Here is an 11195-nt window from a genome sequence, read left to right as displayed (position 1 = left end):
GATTTTAAGAGCCAACTAATCATAGTTGATTTTAAGAACCAACCAATCATAGCTGATTTTAAGAACCAACCAATCATAGCTGATTTTAAGAACCAATGTATCAAAATAATTATTTGTTTATCACAATCAGCACAAAATATTCAATTACCTTCCAATTACCCTAATCAGCAAGTAGTAAAATAACAGGAAATCTCAATTTACTACTTAAAAACTGTTTAGAAATGTTACGTTATTTTATTGCTTTTACACGAAGGAATAGAAAAGGAAATATTTTAGAAGGTATTGCCTTTACAAAAATCAAAAACTATGCAAATAAATTCCGTAGAAAATCAGTACTCAATAACGTGGCTATGAATATTCATCAGACTTTGGGGCATTATTCTGTAATCTGATAGGTAAATTAATTAAGGCACATTTTCGTTGAACATTACCTCTTAATTAAGCTATTCGGCTGATGATTATTTATCATAATGCCCTCTTTCTTGTTTTAGTGTTTCTACTCATTTTGAAAGATTTTATTGTAATTTTCCAAATACGATATTACAGATTAAGATAATGTTATAACTACTATAAACTTTAAAAAGAGAGAATTCGTTTAAAATTTATTATCATCATCATCACCTTGAATAACCTGAAATACAACTGTGACCTTTATGGTTGAGAAGATGAACAGTATTTGTATATAAGTTTAAGTAGTCTTGGAGGTATATATAATTTTTTTTTTCACGAGAATTTCTTGCAAATATTTGTGTGACATTTGTTTAAAATGAATAAAGCACAGAGTTTATACAAAAACTTGCGTACCTTAAAAGCACGCCTAACAAATGAATATTATCTTTGTGTTCTCAGTCCTAGCAGTAACTATCAGTACCATAAGTATGAAGATAGTACTGATTAAAGATAAACATAAATAATCTAATCTAATTTTCTTTTCGAGTCCACCAAACATTTCTATACTCATCAGAACATCTTCTACAAAACACCACTTACATGTGATCCGAGTGAATTCGGATCTGTATTGATGAATAAAGAATTTTGTGGAGATTTGGACGAAACAAGTCTAATGTGATTTGTAATTAATGCTTTTCACTTTCAGTGAGACAAAGTAAATCATCCGTGAGATGAACCTTATCACCTCCACAGCCACACTCACTTTGGAAATAGACCGAAGTGTTAATTTTAGAAAATCTTACTAAGTATAATATCGAAAGAGATAAATAGATTAGCTAACTTGTCATGGCAAGCTGAAGAGACCAAAAGAAATTAGTTTTTTTTTCTGGTCCTAAAACTTTAAGTTTGTTAATTTGTTTGTTGCGCAGCATAAAGCTACACAATGGGCTATCTGTGCTGTACCCACCCCGGATATCGAAAAAAAAAACACTTTAAGAAGGGGTAGGCTAAAATCCGGGGTTCGATTCCCCGCGGAGGTCACAGCAGGTAGGCCAATGTGGCTTTGTTCTAAAACAGACAACACCGACAACTGTTTATCAGGCTTTAATAAGTAAATATATTTATCAGTTGATCGAAACGGTTTTCTTATAATATTTCCAAGTAGTTTTTATTACGCTTCTAGAAAATCCTTTCTTAGACTCGCATACTTTAATAAAATGGAGAAGCGCAGTAATGAAACTATTATTTTCATCATAACAAACACATGAATGAGAAAATATTTATAATTATTTTTAAGTGCTTTTTACAAATAATTATAAGTTATATGAATTCAAAAATGTCTGGGGGAAGTGAGAGCTAAACACCAGACGGGATTCACACCTGCGACTCTCTCTTTGCTAATCAGATACTTTAATAAACTAAGAAAACAAGTTCCACATACTATAAATCCCACTTACATCTTATTCTTCATTAATGGCAAAATTTAACAAGAGTCTTGAGCCATAACAATAGGATTTTAAAACTTGGAATCTGAATAAAAATTTTCTTGGAGCTGGAAGAACCAATCCAAAAATACAGAATACTGGGAGTTGCGAAACTCAGGGTACAGTTGCTTAACTGGTTAAAGCATCTGTCTAATAAGTATAGTCGCGGGTTTGAATACCACCATTTTTTCATTTTATACCTCTTCAGAAAATTTCCAATTTCATAGGATGGTGGGTTATCCTTAAAATTTCTAAAATAATTAAAATTTTTCTTGGTTTACCTCTAGACCAGTTAATGTCTACACTACTGCCCCCAAGTGGCACAGCGGCATATCTGCGGATTTACAACGCTAGAAACCGGGTTTCAATATCCGTGGAGGGCAGAGCACAGATAGCCCATTCTAAAGCTTTGTGCTTAACAACAAACAAACAAAGTCTACACTATTGAGGGGGTGCCCAGTGGGTCCTTATGCAATACGTATTATGTTTGAAAAATAATAGTTCTGCTACCATTAATTTTAGTTATCTTCCGGACTAGGAGATGGAGCGGCCTGAACCGTTCATGATATATTTATTTTGAGAATATGCTGAAGGTTTGTTTGTTTGTATGTTTGAAGTTAAGCACAAAGTTACACAATGGGCTATCTATGCTCTCCCCACTACGGGTATCACAACCCGGTTTCTAGCGTTGTAAGTCCGCAAACATGCCGCTGTGCCACTGGGGGGCTATGCTGAGGGAAGAGTAAAATATTCAGAAACTACTGACTTCTGGACCTCTGGTATCAGATTAAAAATAAATCAAACTCCACCAAAAAGTAAACGAAAATAATTCAAGGAAAAAAAAAGTGTTGTGTGTTTAAGTATATTTAAATTAACAAACACAAACTATCTTGAATCCTTAATTTGCTTTCGATCCTTAGTGAATAGCATTCGGATTACATTCTCTCCTCGAAGTGTAATCTCGTTACAGTTTATTTTGTGTTGGTTCGCCAGTTCTTCTGAATGATAGCAAAGTTTATTGAAATACAATTATAAATAAATTGTTAAAAATATAGATAAATAAATAGTAATGTGTTATTAATTCTCACCCAAAAACTTTGAGTCGTGAGTGACGTAAAAGCAATTAATAATAATCACAATTTATTCACGTAATCCTGTTCACACCATAACAGTCATTGCTCACGAATCAAATAGTGCCTAGACCTTAACTATGTCTATCGTATCCCAGCCGGCCTGATGAGCCCTGATATTACAAGAAAGGTCTCGTCGGCACTGGACACGTGGTTGATATATTATAACATATTCTTCTTTGCTTTCACTCATAATTTCTTAGAATTATTGTTGTTAAAAGCAATGCATATTTTGACTTTTTTTGTAGCTTAAAAGAGGAAGGTTTATTATATCCGTTATTTACGCATGCGTGTAAATATATTTAATTTACAGACACAGTTCATCATAAAAAATTTAATTTTAACTTACAAATCAAGCGTGGTAATAGTCTGTGGTATAACGCGACCTATTTAAATAAGGTGTATTTTCTTGATTCAATACGTTGAGTTTTATGCAGCAAGTGCATTGATTGACCACTAATATCCCACTCAAGTGCTAATAGGGCATCTAAGTACTCAAATGTGCTTTAGGTCCTTACGTTTACACAGAAAAAAAAAGCACAGCTGTATAACAGTGTACATAATACAAAATAAACAATTAAATGTCTACACTATTAACTGTATATATAAAATGCTGAAGCTATATACCCATACACTTACACGTACGTGAAAGAAACGCCAAACTTATAAACGAAATATATGTGTGTTTGATATAGGTAAAATATTCAGTTGAAATTTTGATTATTATACAATAACTCATTGACTGTCCAGACAGACAGAACAATTTCAATAATCCAACGTGTTTGAAAATAAATATAGCAAATAGATTTCCACAACTTCATGTGTGTGTGGTTTCTTATAGCAAAGCCACATCGGGCTATTTGTTTTGTCCACCGAGGGGAATCGAACCCCTAATTTTAGCTTTGTAAATCCGAAGAGTTACCGCTGTCCCACCGGGGGGGGGGGACATTCACGACTGTTCTGAGTCCTTGAAACTACCCATACGCTCTGTAATTACAGAAGAAAACACAATGTGTTTATTACAGTCCACGCAAAACGGCATGTAGTAGACGCATACAGTCCACACAAAATGTCATGTAGTAGACGCATTATGTTGCGTTGTTCAGAGTTTCTTGAGCACAAATACAACGAGGTCATTTCCAGTACCAAACTTTACAACGAGGTCATTTCCAAACTTTCGATTATTCATCCCATTTTCTAAATCACTTTTTTTTTGTAAATTTTGGAAGTTACAAAAATGTGGCAAACAACATAGAAGTATCATTATTTCATATTCTCTAAAATCCAGCTTTTGTATTTTGATATTCTGGTGCAGACTCCCGGTAGATTGGGTTCGCCACATCCAATCCCCCACGATATTATACCGGCCAAAAACCATCGCCCGTCTTCACCCTGGACTTGCACAGGTCCTCCAGAATCTCCCTAAGGTAAACAACACATATATATATATATTACAAATTATCCATTCTACCAAATAACACTTAATATTTTACAACGAGCTCGGAATATAGTATTACAATGTAAGTTAATCAACGCCACCTACCTGACAAGAGTCTCTTCTTCCTTCTTCGAGGCCAGCGCACATGAAAATATCAGGAATATACTCTCGTCTTCCTGCAGCTAAAAACATGTTCTTGCATTTATGGTTGCTAATAATGGGTACCTGAACCTCTTGTAGAATAGACGGAAGAACTCCACCTGTAAAGGACATTAGAACATAGTGACATTGTCTAGTAGAAAAGCGCATTTCAAAAGGACATTAGAAAATACAACATAGTGACATTGTCTAGTAGAAAAGCGCATTTCAAAAGGACATTAGAACATAGTGACATTGTCTAGTAGAAAAGCGCATTTCATTTAGTTCTTCGCAGAAACCGTTATGGTGGACCTTGAAAATGGCTGCTACATTTGCCCATGAAATACTATTAGCTTTTAAAAAAAAACTCAATAGATTAAAGTTTCTGTTACGAAACTGTGGTGCAGGTAACAAATACAGAGATGTGTGTAAGAAATAAAAACAATCAAAAATGAAATAATTAGTTGAAAATCTGAAAGCTGAGATATATAAAAAAACAGGGGTTATCTTGTACTTTTTGCATTGAATTTAAAGCCAGATTGTATATACTAGCTTATCAACAGCTCATGTGGACATTTAGTTATAGCTGGAAGGATCTAATCGATCACTATTCTAAAACAACACAGCTCCTACCGTTCTGTGTCTGGTACAAATTATTTCTGTTCTCTTAGAAAGGCCAGCCTACTAGATAATTGTGGCCTGATCTTCCAATTCAAAGCTTCCAGATAGTCCCAAAGATGATACATAAAGTTAATATCTGGGCTTTCTGGAGATGGGGGAGCTTCTCGAGATATTCATACTAATGTTTGGTAACTGAACGTGTAAGGGACAAGGTTTGTGGACACGAAACACTATTCTGTTGGAACAGCAGATTGAACTTATAACGATAAAACTCCGCCATAACCTCTACAGTGACTTCGTTTAGGATTTCTTGAATTCAGTTGTGTAGGAATTTCACATGAAGGTATAGCATTCAAGGCACAGAATGAAGTTGATCTCGTAACACAGTTAGCACACACACACACACACGTGCACATGTATGGCGTATCACTAAATGGATAATACCAATATATATATATGTATGAACATATTTTCCGGACAACTTTTTTGGATTAAGCGATATGCTCCCACAGTTATCGAATCTAGAATTTTATATTCATAAGTTTCCAGAAGAAATAACATTTATTCAAATGCATAGCTTTGTTATGTCGTTGCAGTACAGACAGGTATGTCTTATTTGATGTAGCTGTACGATTTGCAGTATATCTAGGGTTGCTTGTAGAAAAAAAAAACATCTTGGTGGCCAAATTTTAATCTTTATTTTCGAACAGGCGTATATATGTATATATATATATATATTATTAGGATATTCAATACGCAAGCAATATCTACAACAACCCCATGAGCGAATGATAAATCGAGAATAAAATTATGATTATGCATTTTGTTTCAATTATATCACACTGTGAGTTGGTGTGAAGAGAGTAAACTTGCCTAACGTAGAGTTCTCTAAACTTCTGTTCAATAGTGAATGAATATTTAATAAGATTAGCCTTTTTTTGAAATGGAAGACAAGAAAAAAAAAACTTCAATGGAATTTGGTTGAATCACACGTGGTATCATACCTTCTTTGAGGCGCCCCCAACCAGTAATGCTGGCGTTTCTTCCAGTTAAAAAGTCTTCGTTTGAAGGGAGGCATATGGGGGCGATATGAGGTCGGTACTTCACAGGTTCCTCCAGCTCCACCAGGGCTAAGTCATTTTCGTAAGTAAAGAAGTTATAACTGGGGTGGACAACCTTCTGCTTCACCCCTCGTTCCACGTAAGAATAAGGTTCCATGACGCTAGCGAAGTCGTACTCTCCCATCCTAACTCGAATCTGGGAAAGGAGAAGGCTGAAAGAGAAATGAGTCAGTGTTCATATAACAACAGTTTTATTCGTTACATTAGTAACGGCAAAACAAAGAAGTTAGTCTCTGACATGGCCAGGTGGTTAGGGTGCTTGACCCTCCAATCTGAGGGTCGCGGGTTCGAGTCCCCGTCCCACCAAATATGCTCGCCCTTTCAGCCTTGGGGGCATTATAATGTGACGGTCAATCCCACTATTCGTTGGTAAAAGAGTAGCCCAAGAGTTGGTGGTGGGTGGTGACGACTAGCTGCCTTCCCTCTAGTCTTTCATTTAAGATCAGGGGATCCTGTACTTCTGGTGAGGATTCTAACTTCGTCTTTCGTGCTAGCTAATCCTTACTACCTACAAAAAGTTTGTTCAACTTTCACTTACACACACACACACACAATGCGTTTAATATCCCATCGACTTTTGAACACACACTTAAAAAAAATCATTTATGCACCAAATATCTTGTACAGACATGGCTTTGTTTGTTACAGGACTCCTAATAACATACGAGTCACTCATAAAGGGGCGTGTCTACGGGGTTGACGTGGGGGGATAGACCCCATTGAAGAACTCTGTCTTCCAGCAGATGAAATCCCCACTGAGATGAAAGTGTTATTTTTTAAACGGGAGGGGTAGTCATACTATATAACTTGAATCAACACAAATATATCCAATCAGGTGAGGCCGAGGAAGTGGCTTTAATGGTATTGTGAAACAGTATCAGACATCGCCACGAAGTAGTACCATTCTTTTACTTGTTTCTATGTTGAATTTCGTGCAAAGCTTCTCGAGGTCCACCTGCGCTAGCCGTCTCTAATTTAGAAGTGACAGACTAGTGGGAGGGGGAGGTTGTCAACACCACCCACAGCCAACCCTTGGGCTATTCTTATACCAAGAAAATGTGGGATTCACCGTCACATTATGGCACTCCAATGGTTGAGAATGTTCAATGACGGGATTCGAACCCGCGACCTGCAGATTGCGCGTCGAGCGCCCTAAACACCACACCAGGCTAGGACTATCTATACAAAAAAGGGCTCTATTAATAATTGAAAACAATATATAAACACTTTTCAAAGGCGAAAAAAGCCTATTTCTTTTGTATCTTAAAAACACTTGACCCCCTTCTGACACGCAGGTTTCCCAAATCTTTGCTCTCTTCTACCTCCCGATAAAATTTTCTAGAAACGCCACTGCATACACATACACACACACACACACACAAAAGCCTCCCAGTGGCAAGCGGTATGTCTGCGGACTTACAACGCTAGAAACCGGGTTTCGATACCCGTGGTGGGAAGAGCATAAATAGCCCATTATGTAGCTTTGTGCTTAATTACAAACAAATAAACAAAAAAAATTAAACACAAACTTCCATCAATATTCCAATTAATATAACTAAATATTGCCAGAATCCCCAATGTACCTTAATTAGAAAATAAATGACTTTTACTCACATTTATTGTAACAGGCGAAAAAGCGTAAGATTACTCAATATGTGGGAAACGGTATAAAACAAAAGTCAATAACTTGAGGGTTAAAGAATGTGATGTCCTGCTGTGATAGAGCAGAATCAACAGAAACCTGGACAAAAAAAAAAACACATTAAACGGAACAAACTATCAGAAGTCTTAATACTGGAGAAACTAGTTTGGACAGCATGAGACTGAAGAGGACACAATAACGTGTCGAAACTAGTTTCTCCAATTTGAAGACTTCTGACAGTTTGTTCCGTTTACTGTGGTTTTTTGTTCTCTAACTTCTACACACGATACTGGGATATTTTATGACAATAGTAACCTTCCGAGAACACTGGACATTCGAAAACTTGTATTTTTTTATTATTTACAGTACATTCTAGTTACTAATGTTGTCTGTAGAGACTGAGTTCCAACAGAATAAGAAATGTGTTTATCTTAGGGCTCAATATTTGTTTTCTGAAAAAAATAGTATACAACATACTCATCCACACAATGTCCCGCCGTGGCTATCCATTTGCTGTTCAAGATGGCGCCACCGCATCGATGGTTACTGGAAAAACCAAAAAATGAAGTCCGTCTGACAGATACCTGAAAACAATTGCAGACAAATATATTAACACAATATAGTTTTATTTGATAGTTGTGTAATATATATATATATATATATATATATATCTGTTCAGAAGACTCAAGAGTTAATGTTCCACGAAAAGGTTTAACATTTTAGCTTTTATTATTATTTTTTGGTGATATAACATCACAAATAATAATAATTGTGTTAAGTACTTTATTTTAAGTTGCAATACGAGTGTCCCTCTAGTATCTTTACCATTTCACCTAAAAGATGAGGCCTTGCGCTCAAAGTAAAGTCATTTGATTCGCTCGATCTCTGAATTTTTAGTATTTTGTGAATCTAACTTAAACAACAACACCTTTGCGATACGTAGGACTAGGCTGCCAGGTCAGAGACTCCTTGGTTTCACCTACAGCTGTTCCAAATTTTGAGCTAGTGACCAGTGGGAAGGCAGCCAGTCAGTTGCATTACTGCCACAAATTTTTGTCGAGCGTTGAATCGAATAACGGAATTGATTGCCACTTTTATAATGCATCCGCAGCTGAAAACGCAAAGCATGTTCAGTGGCACGATATTTCTAACCCAAGTTTTAGTTGCAATGTCTTTTAAAGTTTCCATGTCAGAAGCGTTGCAATACACTGTGTATGATGTTGTAAGCTGTGTTAGAATATAATAGTACAAATATGTTGTAAACTGTGTCAGAAAATAACAATACAACTATGTTTTAAACTGTGTTAAAATATAACAGTACAACTCTTAAAAATATTGCTACATAATATATTAATTGCAAAACGAATATTAGTATTTTTGTGATCAAACTCTAAACTCAAAAGCTTAATACTTCGTTAGATTAGGCATTATACGATACTGCATACTTCATTAGAATTTGTTATTCAGTATTTCATGCCCCTCTAGATTCGTTGTTATACAATGTTCCACATTTCGCCAGATCCGGCGTCATACAATGTATATCTTAAATGGCCAAGCCCTGTTTGTTATCGACAACCTGTTATTTGGGTACACTGGACTACATACCTGCCATGGCCAAGCCCCGAAGGCCGCATTTTGACCACCAACTATTTTCGTTCGAGCATGTAAAGGTGGGATTCCACACTCTGGAAGAAACAAAGAAAGTGATTATTAGAAGTTGATGCAGGTTACTTGTTTTACCCCTAGAATAAGTTCACATGGCAACAGTGTGAAAGTCTCCCAAATGTCTATTAATATCCCCAGTAACTGATTGCTACAATATTTGGGTAATTGGATATGTGTAAGTACTATATTTACTTCAAATAAGTACAGTATGGCTGCAGTATGAAAGTCTCCAAAATGTGTATTAATATCCCCAGTAATTGATTGCTACAATATTTGGGTAATTGGATATGTGTAAGTACTATATTTACTTTAAATAAGTGTAAATGATTACAGTGTGAAAGTTTCCCAAATGTCGCTGCGTGTGTTAATATCCCCAATAACTGATTGTTACAATCTTTGAGTAATTACTATATTTACTTCATTAACAAATATATAAAGCCATCTTAAAGAGTAAACTTGTGATCATATTAAGCAGTACATTTTTATCTAGCTAGTTTTACTTTCAATCAATTTTTACTTCTGGGTCACTGAATAAGTCATCTGAAGTTGGAGTAGATCAATTGACAAGAAATAGTTATTCTTACTACCAACCAGAATTAAAGGTGTTTTCCCCTAAAACCATAATCAATTATTTTTGAAGTACTTAATTAGAACTAAGTTAAACTCGATATCACACATTAATTATATCTGTAGGTGTTAAATGAATACTAGTGAATTATATTTGTAGGTGTTAAATGAATACTAGTGAATTATATTTGTAGGTGTTAAATGAATACTAGTGAATTATATTTGTAGGTGTTAAATGAATACTAGTGAATTATATTTGTAGGTGCTAAATGAATACTAGTGAATTATATTTGTAGGTGTTAAATGAATACTAGTGAATTATATTTGTAGGTGTTAAATGAATACTAGTGAATTATATTTGTAGGTGTTAAATGAATACTAGTGAATTATATTTGTAGGTGTTAAATGAATACTACTGAATTATATTTGTAGGTGTTAAATGAATACTACTGTTTTATTGGTTTTTGTTGAGTTATTTGGGTTTTTAGACAAAATTTTGGATGAAAACACAACTGAATTTCTGAAAACAAAACCTACAAAACATAGTAGTTTCCCAAAATTAAAAACAAATCTTATTTAGTTGTTACAAATAATTGTAACCTACCCTTATATGGGTCTATAGGTTTCCTTTTAGGCAAATCCCAAGTTGTATGACTATTGATATGATCAGGAAATAACAGGCTTGTTAATATAGGCTTTTTCGTCGTCATAGTTCTGGCTGTTGTGGATGATGTAAACTTCTTATTGGAGGTTGTTGTTTCTGGAGTGACGGTGGTTGTAACTGTTGTGCTGGTGGGAACAGTTGATGTGGGTACTTTTGTTTTTGTAGAAAATGTAGACTTGTTAGTGGAAGCTGTTATTTTTGGAATGGCAGTAGTTGTAACTGTTGTGCTGGTGGGAACAGTTGATGTGGGTACTTTTGGAGTTGATGTAATATTTGTTATGGAGAAGCTCGGTTTAGTGGTACTGAAAGAAACACTTGTATTATTTATAGAGAGG

The 11195-nt window shown here is 35.2% G+C and overlaps 1 pseudogene; it reads right to left on the bottom strand.

Annotated features, from left to right (window-relative positions):
- The window catches only part of LOC106471925, a 69672-nt pseudogene extending 58766 nt beyond the window's left edge, over window positions 1–10906 (bottom strand).
- Between the last annotated feature and the right edge of the window lie 289 nt (window positions 10907–11195).

This window comes from Limulus polyphemus, unplaced genomic scaffold (assembly GCF_000517525.1).
Source record: "Limulus polyphemus unplaced genomic scaffold, Limulus_polyphemus-2.1.2 Scaffold4967, whole genome shotgun sequence".
Taxonomy (NCBI): domain Eukaryota; kingdom Metazoa; phylum Arthropoda; class Merostomata; order Xiphosura; family Limulidae; genus Limulus; species Limulus polyphemus.
This window is presented reverse-complemented; position numbering and strand designations above follow the sequence as displayed.